The sequence below is a fragment of the Rattus norvegicus genome, chromosome 4 (assembly GCF_021556685.1).
Source record: "Rattus norvegicus strain SHRSP/BbbUtx chromosome 4, alternate assembly SHRSP_T2T, whole genome shotgun sequence".
NCBI lineage: Eukaryota > Metazoa > Chordata > Mammalia > Rodentia > Muridae > Rattus > Rattus norvegicus.
The window spans coordinates 144,710,442-144,724,992 of record NC_141537.1 but is presented as its reverse complement, the minus strand read 5'-3'; positions in this window follow the sequence as shown (position 1 = coordinate 144,724,992).

Sequence of the window (14,551 nt, the reverse complement as noted above, 5' to 3'; positions counted from 1 at the left end):
TCTAGGCAGTGGAAAGTCAATGGTTGTGGGTCCAGAGTCTATTTGAAGCACCATCTCATTCTATTGTGCACACAGAGGCATGTGCATGTATCTCTGTGTGTATGCGTGCATACGTGCATGCGTGTGTGTGACAGAGAGACAAATAGACAAGAGACAGATACACAGGCAGGGACAGAGAGAAGAACAAAGAGGGCAATAGACAGAGGACGAGATCATACTTTTCTAATGGGAGCAGTAATTCCTAAGAGCCATCCCATTGGGGTCTGGTTTTCATCAGATGCATTTTAGGACCACACAACCATCCAATTCACAAAAGGCAAGCAATGACTTGAGAATCACTAATCAGATAACCCAAAATTCTGTACCCTAAACTCCCCCAGATTTCTCTGACTCAGGAGTTTGAGGAAGACTCTGGAATTATAACTAGAGAGAATGGCTTTGCTTAATGTGTGCATGAGTCACCAACGATATTGCAGCTGTGATGAGTAATTTTCTGGGCATTTCTAAACCCAATTCTCCACGCTGTTTCACTTGATTAACTCTGCACAGTCAAGGTGAGGGCAACTTTAAGTGCCTCCCTCCCTCTGGGCCCCAAGACCAAATGTCTCACTCTCTTCTTTGTCAACTATTCCTACTGCACATGGTGGCTGCCCCTGTTCCTGATGTGTTTATGACTCAATAATTACTATACATAATTACATTTGCTTCTGACTATTTTATCTACTGGGGGGAGGGTTGGTAGTAAGAGGGAGAAACATTTTTAAATGTATTTCTTTCTTTCCTTTCATCATCTTCAAGTAAAGCAGTCTTTGTGATACTGTCGGGGTTCGAACAATCCTTTCAGAGGGGTTCCCTAAGATCATTGGAAAACACAAATTTTCTTTATTGTTGGGATACCCTGCTAAGTAAGGTTACAGTCTACCATGTCCAAATACTTCCTCTGAGCTAAGCACAAAATGGTGGACTCCATTTACCATTTACCTTTTCTTGGAAGCCCGAGCCCAACATCCCCCCCCACACACACACACTCTACGTGAAGAAAGTCACATAGCCATTGGCAAACCTATAAGTTCAACTTCCTCTTTTCAGGTAAGACCTGACCAATAAGTTCCTAGGTTTCCTGGCATGACTCTCCACACAATGGAGTACTTTAAACCCCAGCCAGTGTTCACCCTGAAAATTTCTTACAACTTTCCAACGTTTATATATAGCTCTTCCCTACACTTGAATAAAGGCAACCACGTAAGCTATTTTTGGAAAATTATTTAGTTATTTTACAAAATACGTTTAAATATCTCATATTAAAATGTTACTTGAGAATATGTAGCGTTTCACACCTTTAATCACAGGGGTAGAGAAGGAGAGGCAGGCAAACCTTTACATGTTACAGGCCAGTCATCTTACACATATGGAAGCCATCCAATGCTATATACTAAGACGGTCACACACAGAAAACAAAACAATCAAAACATTTGTATTAGTGATTTTCAACTTACAAATGCTCTGACCTGTTAATATAGTTCCTCATGTTATGCTGACCCCTCATCATAAAATTATTTTATTGCTATTTCATAACTATAATTTTGCTACTGCTATGGATCATAATGTATGGTGTGTGATTCAGGTGACAGCTGTAGTTCTATGTCCTGGTTTCTCTCCCAGAGTATCTAGGTCCTATTGAGCACAAGGCTGGAAGCATCAAGCAGAGTCTGGAAAGAGTGGGCTCTACAGCATCCTGGTCTGGTTTGGCTGGGGAGGGTAGACATAGGTTTCTTGAGGATCTTAGAGTTACAACTCTTTTAGATGAAGGTCTTCTCCAATGATCTTCAGTGAAATAGCTCTCTTAAAATTATTACCCATGCCAAATTGTGTATCCTGTGATAGGTCTGAACACAACCACTAAGAGATGACATGTATTACAACATCACATATTTGGATACAAATAATCAATTTCATTTCTTTCCATTCTTATAAGAACAAGAAGCATGGGGAATCAGACTCAGACAAATGAGTAATTGTCTGTATCACTGTTTTAATTACTGTTTAATTAGTTCTTCATAATTTTGTTCATTGCATTATCATATTCATCCCATTATTCAATTCCCACATCTACCTACTATGTTTTTTACCCAAATTTGTCTCCTTCTCTTCCTCCTTCTTCCATTCCTTCTTCTTGTTCATTATCTTCTTCTCAAATCTATCAAGTCCAGTTTGTACTACCCATATATGCGATGTGTGATGATCCACTGGATCGTAGCCAACTTGTTAGGGAATGCAACCTTAAAGAAATCTGGCTATCCCTCTCTCAGCTGCTATAAGTTGCCAAAAAAATCCTTCGTTATGGATGGGACATTGTACTCAACAGTCCTCTTTATGCTAGGATTTTTGTCTCCAGAGCTTGTTCAAGTTTTGGCTTGCTGTCAAAACCTCTGTGAATTCATATGTTTGGCTACCCTGCTATGTCTGGTGAACAATTTTCTTGTAGTCAGTCATGATCTCTGACTTTTACAACCATTCCATGTCCTCTTCCACAATAGTCCCTGAACCTTACAAGCAATGGTGAGCTATAAGACAAATGTCCAATGTATTCTTTCATTCATGAATTTTAGCTTTAAATTTGAGACACCATTAATATTTTATAATATTAAAACTCTTTGTTTTCAAGATGTTCTGCGCACTGACATTTCTACAGTTTCTCTGGCCCCTGTCTACTATGTGCTAAAAAACAAACAAACATACACCCTCCCAAAAACAAAACAAAACAAACTCTATTCTCTCTCAAGTTTGGACAAAAAAAAACTCTATTTGAGGTAATCAGCTGAAAACCATTAGTCTAAGTACAGTAAATCCACTCCCAACGTTTCTGTTCAATGAACTTTTCCTCTCTTCTATTCCCCCACCCCCAATCCTATGATTCTAGCACCAGTACATGTGATCATATTTTTAGAAAGTTCTCATCTTTATCATGGAATACATTATTCCTTTCTGATAATCATAGATATAGTTGGGTTTGGTTCATGGGAAGAGACTGAGCTTGTATGACACTGGTACAAGCTGGAATATCCCCATGAATTCCCACTGCAGTTAAAAACAGATAAAAGACTTATACTAACATACATCTCCAGAAATACATTGCATGGTTTTTTGCTGGAGACTCGTATTTGAATAAATTCTCTCTGTGTGCACCATTTTCCAAATGGTTTGAGTGTCATGGTTAAATTTCTTGCACACAGTGATGATGTTTGGAGTTTTTCCTTGCCCCCCTTGGTATTTGTTACCTTCTAAATGGCAGCTAGATATTTTGTTTTACCAAGTTTTGTGTTAATTGTATTATTTCTCTCAGTTACATTTTCTCATGGCAGGTCAAACTTTTTCTCTTTACTCATCACTAATAACTATGTTTCCTCAAAGTCTTACATCATAGACTTGAGAGAGAACATAGAGGATATAGGTACTTGCCACAATTCTTTATGACCAGAACTTAATACTCCAGACTTAACACTCTTACTATGGTAGAAAGAAAACAACTTGTTTCTAAAAGTTTCCCTCTGACTTCTACGTATGTGTCTAGGCACTTGCCTCCCTCCTTGATGCAGATACATAAGTGTAAGTAAATTTTAGAAACCCTTAAATATTGCATTTTTCTTTGTCTTTTGGAATGCGATGCTCATTTCTTATAGGTACTCTTCTTATTTAAGCAGAGCATCCCAAGACTTATTTAATTCCAACTTATAGATAGGTATTACATCAGTTGATTACCTCCTACCTGCTCTGAAGAATCTAAATGACAAACCTTTCCTCCCCTAATTAGATAATCGCCCATTTCAACATCTAAAAGTATAGGAAAATATACTTGCCTTTCTTAGGGAGTAAGGAATGGAGAAGACTAGAAAAGAAGAAAGGACTGTAGATAGACAGAAAATTAAACTAAAACAAACAGAAATTGGGGCTGAGGAGAGGATTCAGTTGCAAAAATGATAGCCAGGCAAGCTTAAGGACCTGAGTTTGTTCTGCAGAACCCATATAAGAAAACATGGTATGGTGGTGCATAACTGCAATTCCAACACTTGGAATGGAAAGATAGTGGAAATCTTGGGCCTCAGTGACCTGTCAACTTTGCTAAATTAGCAAATTCCTGACCAATGAAAGATCCTGTTACAGTAAATGAATAAATTAGTAAGTAAACAAGCAACCAAACAACCACTAAGCTCGACATTCAAGACTTATTCTGGCTTTCATAAGTATATGCATAACTGGCCTGGCATATATACACAAAACACACACAGAGATATAAACATACACACATACATAGATACACACACACAGCCCCATAGATAAATAGATACACACACACACATACACCACACACACACACACACACACACACACACACACACACACACACACACACACACTGAGCTGCCATTTCCTTCTGGGCAGTATTGCCAGAAAAACTAATCCTGAGAGTTAGTTCTTTGGAACAGAGTGCCTGATAGGCTGAGTTCAATCATTGGGACTCAACCTGGAAGGGAAAAACTGATTATCCTCTGACCTTTACATGCGCATCATAACATATTTGTGTTAGTATTCAGACATATAGATCACACTCACATAAAATAATGCTTAATAAAATGAAGTAAAAATAAAATAAGCTTGTGACCAAGAAGAAACACCATATTGAGATTAGTTTTTACACTGAATTTTCCAGAAGAAACCAGAGTTCAGGGTGAAACCTCTGAGCTGACTATGATGTGTTTGCCCCAAGGCTGAGCGGTGGCAAGGCCGGAAAATGAAAGGCAGAACCAATGCCTTTCAGTTCTGCTCCCAGCAGCTTTCCAGGAAGGCTAGAAGTATTCTGCAGCCCTGGAGCCAAATTGCCTAAGGATAAAAGAGTCCTGCTTGGCCTACAGGGGAGGTCGACTACTTTCAACCTCTTCGCAGGATTTCACGGAGACTATACATTCTTTCCATTTAATCTGAAAGCAAAAGGATCCCTGGAAATCGAAAAGCATCCATATTAGCTGCCAGTGAGGCCTAAAGTGATATTTTACTAAATCTCACCTGAGGAGTTTAAAGCATCCACTCTCTTACCTCTCCCAACTCAGTTCCCAGTTCTAAACCTCTTCCTATCTCCCTGTGCTTACCTTCTTAAGCATAGATTCTTTGATTTTAACACCCATTCACTCTAAAATAATATCACAGAGCAGTGAAATATATCTCATTGGGACCATCTTCACACATGAATTAGTCTATATTTCAGAGTGGGGTTTTTAAAACTCAATTTTGAAACAGTAGTATTTTAGGAAAAAAAAGAGGGAAAAAAAGAAAAAAAAATTAAAATTTCCTTAACTACTCAAATGATATTTTCCCCTTTCTATGCTAGATATCACTACTATTACTTACCATAAGATTGTTAAGAACTGTTGCTCCGTTCCCATGAGACTCTGTATTGAAATAAAAAGAGAGAGCAGAAAGGGAGAGAGGGGGAAGAGGGAGGGAGAGAGGGAGGGAGGGAGAGAGAGCACAATCTTTTGACACCTCAAAATGTGGAATGAGGTTGGAACACTAGAGGTTCCATGCCTGAAATCAAGACCTCAGATAAAGGAACTCAGGGCAAGGACTCAGGATCTGAGGAAACTTTTCTGTAATGCCAATCACAGCATTTGTCTGCTGTTTGCTGGAGCACGGCTGAGCCACAGCTGACCATCTGGGGATGACAAAAACAGTCAAACAAGAACAATATGACCACCAATAGCAGAAGGATGTGTCACATTGTCAGACTGATACACAGAGTAGGAGCTTTGAATGCTGTCTCAATTCGTGTAATTTTTGCAATGATTTTAATTTGGGGAAATAGTGTTATTTTTATTTTATAATGTCATTGCAAAGGTTTGCAGATAATTTGAATCATTTAAGGACAGTTTTTCTTGCTTCAACATCATCCATAAAATGTTACATTTACAGGGGAAAAGGGTCACATGTAGCCTAGGATGACTCAGAACTTGCAGTTTAGCTCACGTTAATTTTGAACTACTGAGCATCTTATCTTTACTGTCCAAGGGTGGGATCCTAGCCATACAACATCACAATGTGCCTTAAAATTAGTCTTGCTATCATACTACATGAATTTGCTCTGCCATTCTATCTACCTCAAGTAATTATTGAATGCCTACTGTGTCAGAATGTTTTGTAGGTGTTTAGGAAATATAAGAAAACAGAGAAATCATTGACAAATTATGTATTTTAATCTATGAAGATATATAGAATATACACTTATATAAGATATACTATATGCTCTGTGAAGAAGTAGCACTGTAAAATGAAAGGAGACCAGGCAGAGGATGGGGAGTCTGAGAGCAGATAGCATCCCTGCAGATGAACTATCCAGCACAGCACTCATGAGACAAAGAGTGGGAAGATGTTCTTCAAGCACTATTTCTAAGCAAGATGTTTCAATTTGTTTTCTGTTACTGTGATAAACACTGTCCCAAAAGACAACTCAAAAAGGAAAAGAAATATAATTCATTAACTTCAAAGCAGGGACTCAAGGCCAGAAACTGGAATCAGGAACTGAAGCAGAGAGCAAGGAGGGAGGCTGACTTGCTTGCAGCTTACTTAGCTTCTTACACAACCAAAATCTACCTCCCCAGGGAGAACACTGCCAGCAGTACAATGTATATCCCCATAAATATTGTCTTACTGCTGTAAACAGATATCATGACCAAGTCAAGTCTTCTAAAGGACAACATTTAATTGGGGTTTTCATTGAGCTTGCAGGCTCAGAGGTTCAGTCTTTTATCATCAAGGTAGAAGTGTGGTAGCTTCTAGGCAGGCACAGTGCAGGCAGAGCTGAGAGTTCTATATCTTCCTCTGAAGGCTGCTCCTAGAAGGCTGACTTCCAGGCACCTAGGAAGAGGGTCTTAAAGCCCACACCTATAGTGACACAACTACCAACAAGGCCTCACCTCCTAATAGTGCCAGTCCCTAGGCTGAGCATATTTAAGCAATCACAGATATGCTGACTCCAATCTGGTGGAAGAAATTCTTCAAATAAGGTTCCTACTTCCCAGGTAGGTCAAGTAGACCAAACCTAGGATTATCAAACAGGTTACATTTGGTCTTCTACTTTAGGCTTCATTTCATTGTCCTGGAATTAGTCATACAATTGGACCAGATACTAACCTGAAATCTTAACTTCGTCAACATCTTAGCCAAGACATTTCCTCCCCTTAGACTCCAGCTGCTTTCATTGTCTTGTGAGACTCAGTCCACCTGGTAAACTATGTATCTATTTGACTAATTTGTATATTTTCTTTCTGTAATATTATAAAATAAATTCAACAGGCAGGAGTTGCTGTCTGTGGTATATAAGCATATGTCTGTCACCCATATTATGTGACATATAGCATACTTTGAATAAACACTGCTATATAAGTGATTCTCACGCAAGAGGGTGGTCACATCTGGTCACATCAAATGCTATCCACACATTTCTTATACAGGTGGTCTCCATGACTCCAAACACATGCTATTCTACTGATGCCTCCCTTACAAAAAAATCCTAAAACTACATCAAGACATAGCTGAGAAGTGGCATGTGCAAAGCCATAATCCTGACTGCATGAGCCAATGTAGCTGGTCTATTGCTTCTTGTGTTATTGTATACATTTTTTCATAGTCTCTGTATTACAGAACAAAAGCCTCAGTTAAGCATTAGGAAACTAAAAACCAGAGAAATTAAGAGTCAAAGAATATGTTCCCTAAGAGTGCCCAACCCTGTGAAGAACACAGAGACTCAAGCAGATACTGAAAACACATCCAGGATGAGCAGATCCTCAATCCCACTGACCCATACTACCACCCAACTGACTGTATAAAGCCAACACATTTCAATACATATACTTAGTTTTCTGTTTGCTTTACCTTCTGTCTTGAGGTTGTCTTTAATGTCTCTTTTTCATTTCTAATATAAGGGAGTAGATCTGGGTATATCATTCGTCTCTTTCTAGGTACTCATTTTGCCCAGTTTATTCATTCCATTTGTAGTGGGGCCAGGTTGTTTGGAAGCACTGACTATATTGTCAAATAAAAGAGTAAGTAGACTCTGATATATTAAAGTAAATCTACAATTACCATCTCTTTGTACTGGAGACCACCAGAACCTGTAAGCACACATTTAAAAAAAAAAGTACACCCTGGGTTCGGTTCCCAGCTCCGAAAAAAAGAAAAGAAAAGAAAAAAAAAGTACAATGACATAGAGTGATATCATCTTTAAAAGGAGTTTAAAATCACTAGATCAAAGAACACCCATTTTAAAGATTTAGTAACAGAGACCCTCACTGCAGGAAGTTTTAATTGCATCCCCAATATCTGCAAGGAGAATCTTGACAGAGATGATACAGTAGCTTTTCCCCCTGAGGTCTGACCATCCTAAAAGCCATGGGCCTGTATTCATGCCTTCTGGTGGAGGATTGTTCAGAATTAAAAATTAAGAAAGGTTGACAAAGACAGGGCAAGAATTCTACAGAGAGACGAGTCTGAGGTGAGGCAACCTTGGCAGAATGCCTCTCTCAGGGCACATTCATCTAAGGTGAACTGATTTATGTGAGACTTGTGTGTGCCATATTTTACAACTGTAATGGCCAGTAAATAAAAAGAAATTGTTTCTGTCAGCTTACCACCGCTCATATCATGAATGGAAGAAGTCCAAGAGCCCAATTTTCTAAAAATTCTATAAAAGTGAAAAGAGACTGAGTTCTGCCTACTCCACTGAAGAAAGTGATTTTGCATTTTCAGATGACATTGTGGCACCATGTTATAATCCTCCAGGACTCAGACTATGGATTTTAATAAATTAAAACTACTTAAACTGATCATTAATGTATAATTTTCATTTAAAGACATGAACATTAACATACTAAACTATTATACATTTGGTTGACTCACTCCATGTATCTGGAGAGTAGTAGGAATTAGTTCACCTATGTGTTTAAGTTCTAAGTACTGTCAAAGACAACATTTTATATTAGCAATAGTGCAACTTTTCATTTTAGATATAGCTACAGACATTTTAAGATAGAATCAATCTTTCTCTGAAGCTGAGTGCATCCAGTTTTTACTTTCTGAACCAAGGATCACTGAATTCCAGTTATTTACTTATTCCTTTTATCAATATAGGCCTGAGACTTTGAAAAGAAGGTAATGAAGATGGGAATTTGCATGGCTACTAAAAGCAGTGGTTACCAAAAGAAATGTCTGCTTCAATAGGGAATGCCCACTTTTTACTTATTAAGTGTATAACCTAAGAAAATACATTTCTCATCTTCTGATATATCAACGAGGGGTATAGAGTACTTGGAAGAGAATGGGGAACAAGAGACACAAAGAAGGATGCCAAGACAAGAGTCTGATCAAGGCGACAATTTTATTTTTCCCCAAGACTGAATTTATACCATAACATGGGTAACAGAGGGAGGGGGGAAGTAAGAAACATATACGCAGACCAAGGACAAAATATTCGTGTGGTCAGGGAATCACCTGATGTTGACAGGATGTCAGAAAGGTCACAGGTTTGTCATATCTATTAGTCAGCAGGATGTTGGTTTTGCAAGAAGGTTACAGGTCATCACATTGGGTATCTTAACATCAGATGTTATCATATGATTATTCATCTTGACCATCACATTTGTATTAGTCTTCTGCAGCTGGCTGGGGATTTTCCATGAACCCAGTCATACTTAATTCTAACCATAATAATAGCATCAATAATGGAGGGCTTCAAGGGCATTTCTCCCAACACTGGTATAATTTCTGTGATATATAAAGCAGAAGGATTTATGATTGCCACACAAAGAGATGGTTCTGTGTAAATACCCCAACATTTGTGATTGTTGAGATCAGAAATTCCTACCACTCTCTTTGCTCCCATAGTAGCATTTCCACCTTGGGTAAGTTTGTAACTGCTTTACTTCAGTTAAGTAAAATGACATTGTTAGAAAAAAGTTAAGTAGAGAGGCATATATATATCATATACCCACCTTTATGTTGAACTAAATGATAAAAAGCAGAAAGAAAAAAAAGGAAAGCAGATTTTGAATAGGATGATTAAGAATATTCTGGACCCTATAAAAAATAAAAATGTAGTCTAGGATTCTGAAAAGACAGCAGAACCCAAGTAGGACAAACAGTCATTCAAATGTTGGCATATTACAGAGACATTTGAACAAACAGGAAGAGATTCAAATACGTTGAAGAAAAATGTGACTCACCCAGGGGAGATATGCAAACGCATATGGCATGCCTCACACGGTGTCTACAGAACCTGTGAAAATCTGCAACCGCCATTTGAAGGAACCAGACCTTTTCTTCAATAAAAATAAAGATACACATTCAAAGAAATTTAGTGTTTAATGGTTCATTACCAGGAGAAACAGAGAGAGAGAGAGAGAGAGAGAGAGAGAGAGAGAGAGAGAGAGAGAGAAATAGAGACACAGAGACACAGAGACACAGAGACACAGAGACACAGAGACACAGAGAGAAAAAAAAGACCAGACATGCTGGAAAACTTTTAAATCACTGTACGGAGAATGCTGTTATTTTAATAGGATATAAGGACTGGGGATGCATTTCAGCAACCTGGCTACTTGTTTAGCATGGAGGAGGTTCTAGGTATTAATATTCACAACACTGAAAAGATGAGAGGAAGAAAAACAAAGGAAGAACAAAGAAAATTAGGGAGAAGACCAGACTTGAATTTGGTAATGTGGAATTGTTTTGGAAATGAACACAAAATTTGAGGACATCATGAAATCTCCAAGCCAAAGTGTCTATTTCAGGGATCCCGAGGAATAGCAATATTTTCTATATGAAGGATTACAGAAAAGAAAATGAAAGGATTTAAACATTTGAGTCCAAAAAGCTGCTTAGAAGCTTTGACATATCAGTCTCATTTAATAGGTATGCCCCACCTGCTCAGGGCATGTTTGTCTCAGTTAAATTTAAGAGCTACATGGCTGAGAAAATGCCCAGTGCTCCAGAACATTCGCTGCTCTTGCAAAGGACCAGGGTTTACATTCCAGCATCCACCCTGCAGATTCCATCTGAATCTCCAGTTCCAGGGGATCTAATGTCCCTTCTTCTGGCCTCTGGGGCACTGGGAACATAGTTGGTGCCCGTGCATGTGAGCATACGTGCGCGCACACGAGTACACACACACACACACACACACACACACACACACACACACACGGCAAAATACTTACACATGTAAAGTATTACTTAAAATGTCACAAAAAAAAACAAAAAACAAAAAACAAATTGTGTTAGAATGTGAGATAACAAAACTACAGAAACAAAGCCTGACAGAGATAGCTCATGTCTTTAGTCCCAGTAGGCAGGTGGCAGAGGCAGAGGCAGAGGCAGAGGCAGAGGCAGAGGCAGAGGCAGAGGCAGAGGCAGAGGCAGAGGCAGAGGCAGAGGCAGAGGCAGGTGGCAGAGGCAGAGGCAGAGGCAGAGGCAGAGGCAGAGGCAGAGGCAGAGGCAGAGGCAGAGGCAGAGGCAGAGGCAGAGGCAGGTGGCAGAGGCAGAGGCAGAGGCAGAGGCAGAGGCAGAGGCAGAGGCAGAGGCAGGTGGCAGAGGCAGAGGCAGAGGCAGAGGCAGAGGCAGAGGCAGAGGCAGAGGCAGAGGCAGAGGCAGAGGCAGAGGCAGAGGCAGGTGGCAGAGGCAGAGGCAGAGGCAGAGGCAGAGGCAGAGGCAGAGGCAGAGGCAGGTGGCAGAGGCAGAGGCAGAGGCAGAGGCAGAGGCAGAGGCAGAGGCAGAGGCAGAGGCAGAGGCAGAGGCAGAGGCAGAGGCAGAGGCAGAGGCAGAGGCAGAGGCAGAGGCAGAGGCAGAGGCAGAGGCAGAGGCAGAGGCAGAGGCAGAGGCAGAGGCAGAGGCAGAGGCAGAGGCAGAGGCAGAGGCAGAGGCAGAGGCAGAGGCAGAGGATCTTTGACTTCCAGGCCAACCTGGTCTACAGAGTGAGTTCTAGGACAGCCAGGTCTAAAAAAAAAAAACAACAACAACAACAACAAAAATAAATACATAAATATATTTATGAAAATTGAAAATAAAACAAAACAAAAACTTCAGAAACAAGTATGGCAATTACCATTATAAGCAGAAGATAAATAACATGATCAACCAATCAGAAAAGAAGACTGGAGTTGTAAACCACAGAAAAGCCTATCGACACACTATTAACTCTACAGAAGTTGCAATCAAAGATTTAAGAAAGCTAGGGAAGCCTCCAAGGGTAGGAGCACAAAGGCACTCATCAGTTAGATTATAAGAAGTAAGAAGTTAGGCTACAGATACATAGAAGTTCCATAAAAGTCAGGTATACAATGATTTGAAAGTGACTGAAGATTCAACTTCTACAAAGTTTTGCTCTGCCAACAAAGCTGGTGAGAAAGTAATGTCTGTCTGTCCAGTTCCTGGTATGCCTTGCAAAAGTATCAATACTGGGCAGAAAGTGAATCATGACATACGTCCCTTTTTCAAATCTTCACTCACTGCATCACTTTCTCTCTCATTGCACAAGATACAGTTCAATATTTATTGCTAGACTGATCTGTGGTAAGTAGATTTTACCTTTGATTTACCTAAATGGAATTAAGGCCACCATTTTCCGCATGATTATTCTTCAGCAAGAGTTGAAACAAATTCAGAAGTTTTTTTTAAAAAACAGGTTGGCAAAATGATAAGGTTTTACATAGAGAATAAAAGCACCCGCTATAATGTTGAGTAGGATTAAAAGATACACAATACTGAAGTGAATTAGAAAACAACAAGACTTACTCTTTTTTTTTCCTTTATTTTTTTTAACTTGAGTATTTCTTATTTACATTTCGAGTGTTATTCCCTTTCCCGGTTTACAGGCCAACATCCCCCTAATCCCTCCCCCTCCCCTTCTTTATGTGTGTTCCCCTCCCCATCCCCCCATTGCCGCCCTCCCCCCAACAATCACATTCAGTCTTAGCAGGACCCAGGGTTTCCCCTTACACTGGCGATCTTACTAGGATATTCATTGCTACCTATGAGGTCAGAGTCCAGGGTCAGTCCATGTATAGTCTTTAGGTAGTGGCTTAGTCCCTGGAAGCTCTGGTTGCTTGGCATTGTTGTTCATATGGGGTCTTGAGCCCCTTCAAGCTCTTCCAGTTCTTTCTCTGATTCCTTCAATGGGGGTCCTGTTCTCAGTTCAGTGGTTTGCTGCTGGCATTCGCCTCTGTATTTGTTGTATTCTTGCTGTGTCTCTCAGGAGAGATCTACATGCATTTCCTGTCTACCTGCACTTCTTTGCTTCATCCATCTTGTCTAATTGGATGGCTGTATATGTATGGGCCACATGTGGGGCAGGCTCTGAATGGGTGTTCCTTCTGTCTCTGTTTTAATCTTTGCCTCTCTATTCCCTGCCAAGGGTATTCTTGTTCCCCTTTTAAAGAAGGAGTGAAGCATTCACATTTTGATCATCCGTCTTGAGTTTCATGTGTTCTAGGCATCTAGGGTAATTCAAGCATTTGGGCTAATAGCCACTTATCAGTGAGTGCATACCATGTATGTCTTTCTGTGATTGGGTTAGCTCACTCAGGATGATATTTTCCAGTTCCAACCATTTGCCTACGAATTTCATAAAGTCATTGTTTTTGATAGCTGAGTAATATTCCATTGTGTAGATGTACCACATTTTCTGTATCCATTCCTCTGTTGAAGGGCATCTGGGTTCTTTCCAGCTTCTGGCTATTTAGGCCTGATAATCAAGTCTTAAGAGTGTTGAATATCTAAAATACAAAAGCAAGACACAGAGCCTCCCATTTAAGTTCACAGAGATTAGAGAGTGGATAACTACAAAAATTATAGGACCAAAGACCATATAGTACAGTTAGCATCTGCTTATTTTGTAAAGAGTATTATACCGCACAAAATTCCAAAGAAATTTCCCTTAAAGATAGGATGACTCTTCTTTGAGAACAGGTTTTTCCCAGTAATTTAACCTTACATGAGGGTTTCCTGCTAAAAAAAAATATTGCAGGTTTGTCTCATGATGTCTTTAAGGTAAAAGACAGTAAAATAAAGTAGAATGTTCTTGTACATAATTTACTAAATCTAGCACTAGTAGACAGTACTTTCTCAATTTGAGGTACTATACTTGGAATTTTAAAATGTCAAGCCTAGTGATATTTCATCTAGCATTGTGGAATTATGGAAAAGAGCCTTGCTTTCTACAAGGGGCATCCTAAGAAAGAAAACAAATAAACAATGCAATCTCTAAAGTTTCTCAAAATCTTTAAAGTTGATTTGTTTCAGAACGTATGCTTAGTACATTTCGACATATATTTAAAGTGTGCATTTCTGTGTTTGTACATGCATGTGTGTGGAAGTCAAAGAACTTGCATGCCTTGATTCTTTTCTTATACTGTGGGTGCTACAAGCACTGAACTTAAGTCCTCAGCTCTGTTAACAGCAGTTTTACCCACCAGATCATCGCAGTGGGTCCTTTTTGTAAATGGTTAAGTAC